Source organism: Lynx canadensis, chromosome A2 (assembly GCF_007474595.2).
Source record: "Lynx canadensis isolate LIC74 chromosome A2, mLynCan4.pri.v2, whole genome shotgun sequence".
NCBI classification, from domain to species: Eukaryota; Metazoa; Chordata; class Mammalia; order Carnivora; family Felidae; genus Lynx; species Lynx canadensis.
Window position 1 is genome coordinate 76,386,155 of NC_044304.2, and position 3,124 is coordinate 76,389,278.

The window sequence follows — 3,124 nt, forward strand, 5'->3', positions numbered from 1 at the left end:
AATAAAAGTGGAAATGTGTACAAACAAGGCTTTGAGTTCTAAAATTATTAGGAGGAGAGATGCCTAAGAAAAAATTTCAATCCCCTAAAAGCCACTGACACCCTAGGAAACCCAGAGAGAAATGTGAGGCATGACGATAAATCAGAACATGAAAAGGCATATATTAATATGGGTGCGATCCTGGAGACGAGACCGGAATTGTAATTCTAGGAACCAAGAAAAATTTTTTTCCAAGAATTTCCGAGGCAAGGTAATTTGTTCAGGTAAAAAAACAAACAAAAAAAAAAGTTAAGAAAATTGTTTTCAAATTCCTAACTAATGTAGGTCATACTAAAGAATCCCAGAAACGATGAAACGGAGAATGACAGTAATTTATGACTATCTGGACCTTCTCCGGGCAGAATTGCCATCACGGTGGTTGATTCAGTGGCTCACATTGTGTGCTACGTGTGGACCAGGAGGCAGCAGCTTTGGAAGCAAGGAGGGCAGCAAAAGAACAAACCACAAGACTGGAATGTGACCCTCAAGGTCTCTTTCTCTAAATTCTGGAAAGATTTCTTTAGCTGCCCTGATGCCTACCCTTGAGCGCTTCCCCTTGTAGTAGGTGCTTGGGGTGAGGAGGAACTTTCCAATGTGGGGCAGGATGGCGGGGTCCAGGCCCTTGATCCAGCTGGAGGTATGACAGAACCCACTCAAGAACCAGCCATGGTCATCCTCCGGCAAGGAAGCAAAGAGAAACGAAGTTATTTCCACCATCGATGTAACTGGAAAAAAAAAAAAATCAAACCGTGTCTTAGCAGAGAAAAAACATACAGAAGCAAAAGGAAGAAAAAGAAGTACTTTCTTAAGAAAGAGTTGATGATTTTTTCTGGACAACTTGGTGAAAATAAGAGTAAAGTGACAAAATAGTGGAATCTCTTTTCTGTCCACAGCAGCATCTGACATATGAAATAAGGGCACGGTGCTGGCGTCTTCTCCATCCTAAGGGTGGCTAGGTGGGATACCTCACAGGATGAAAGCTATCCTTGAAAGACATCCAGACAGCGTTTGCAAGAGATCTAAGGTGTCAAGAGTCATTGACGGCCATTAGCTGTGAAGTGTTAACGCCCCAGCTGTATTGTCGGTAATTGGCACAGAAGGACAAAAATCCGTGCCATGCATAGCAATAAGTGAGCCAATCCCACTTCTTGAACATTCTTCTGACAATGAGGAGTAGTGTGTAATTGGTGAGATTTGACACTTGGGGCCTGGGGTGGAGGGATGGGGTGGAGGGGGGGCAGATAGAGAAGAGGCCAGGAAAACAAGCAGCTCGTTTGGAGGGGAGAAGTCTCAGAAAGAAGAACAGAGGAGTTCTAACAGTCACAACAAAGCTCAAAAACACCCCAAATTCTGGAGGTCAAGCCAGAAGATGAGGCAGAAGCACTCTACAGTGGTCAGAGAAGATCAGTAGAGAGGACTTCAGAGGACACTAGGGAATAGGATGGGGGGGAGAAATGGGTGGTCAAAGACAAGACAGGTGGAATGGAAATTATGGCCCCGTCTGATTCCCCAGGTTGTCACTTGAGCTCCGCAAACACGCCGGAAATCCCTTGAGCAGTGAGAGAGCTCCATGCCACAAGGTACGATCTAGTTTGAAATGATTCAATTAATAACTGTGATTGAGGTCAGGGAACAAAATTCTGGGGATTGTGGGTAGCGACACAGAAACAAGGTTACAGGGGAAAATGCTAATGGTAGTTGGAAAGGTCCTCACTCACCTGCACGTTGGACAATAGAGAAGCCGCACATGCTGTAGAAGACACAGCAAAGAAATCTGAAATCGGAAGCTGTGTTTTTGACCCTCCGCTAGCTCTCTTACCCGAGGAAGAGTACTTGGATTTTTGTGGTGAGGAGCGTGCTATTATTTTCTCATTAGTAGGAAGAGGACAATAAGAACAAGAAGCGCCTTAAAGGAGTGTGAGGGCAAAATAGGTCAGGTGCATTAAAAAGATTTTGCAAAATTGATTGAGATAAGAACAACAACAACAACGAAAAATACAAACATCTTAGGCAGAAAATGCAAATAGCTAGGATATGAACTATCACTTAGCGAAAGTCTGTAGTGTGCCAGGCGCCATGCCAGATGCTCCAGATGTTGCAAAAACGTTCTCATATAATCTTCAGAGTTACCTTGAAACTTGAGTATTATTTTTAAAAAAACTTCTAATGTACTTATTTTTGAGAGAGAGAGACAGAGTGGAAGCTGGGGAGGGGCAGAGAGAGAGAGGGAGACACAAAATCCAAAGCAGGCTCCTGGCTGTCATCACAGAGCCCAACGCGGGTCTCAAACCCACAAACCGTGAGATCATGACCTGAGCTGAAGTCAGACGCTTAACTGACTGAGCCACCCAGGTGCCCTGAACCTTGAGTACTATAAGCTCAATGATATAGATGAGGCTCAGAGAGGTTGACAAAGTTGCCCAAAATCTCTTAAAAAGATCTCACTGGTCAACGAAGTAAGCAAGTAATACTTGCTTTGTGCAATAGTTTCCTCAGCTACATGTCGGAAAAACTCTCCTAGAAACAATAGAAAAATAAATGGGCAATATCCTTGAATTTCCCAAAGTTCAAGCATTTCATAGGTATTACAAAAATTCAGATGTATAAAATGGAATAGCCTTGACAGGAAGTTAAGAGGCAATGAATAGACTTTAAATCTCAGCTGTCCCAGGACTCTAATGCCACAACCTTGGAAACGTTCCTAAGGAAAAAAAATTAAATTCCTTTTCTTGATAAGATCACACCTAACAAGTAAAAAAAAAAAAAAAAAAACAAACGAACAAAAAACAACAACAACAACAAAAATGCACTCACTGATTAGTAAACTGAGTCCATTTTTATTGCTTTTTGGTGATCTTTTAAAAATAAATAATAAAAGCCCTTGTTTACTTACCCAAAGGAGCTGCGTCCAGCTCACTGGAGTAAAAAGTGATATCACTGTCGCAAAACACAATCTAGGTCCCTTAATCCTGTCTCTTTTGATCTCAAAAGGTGGTAACATTCAGTTCGGAGATCACTCATCTGTAAATTGCATCACATTATCTCCGAGTTATTTAAGAAGCAAGCCCTGTTTGGTTTCAGGCAT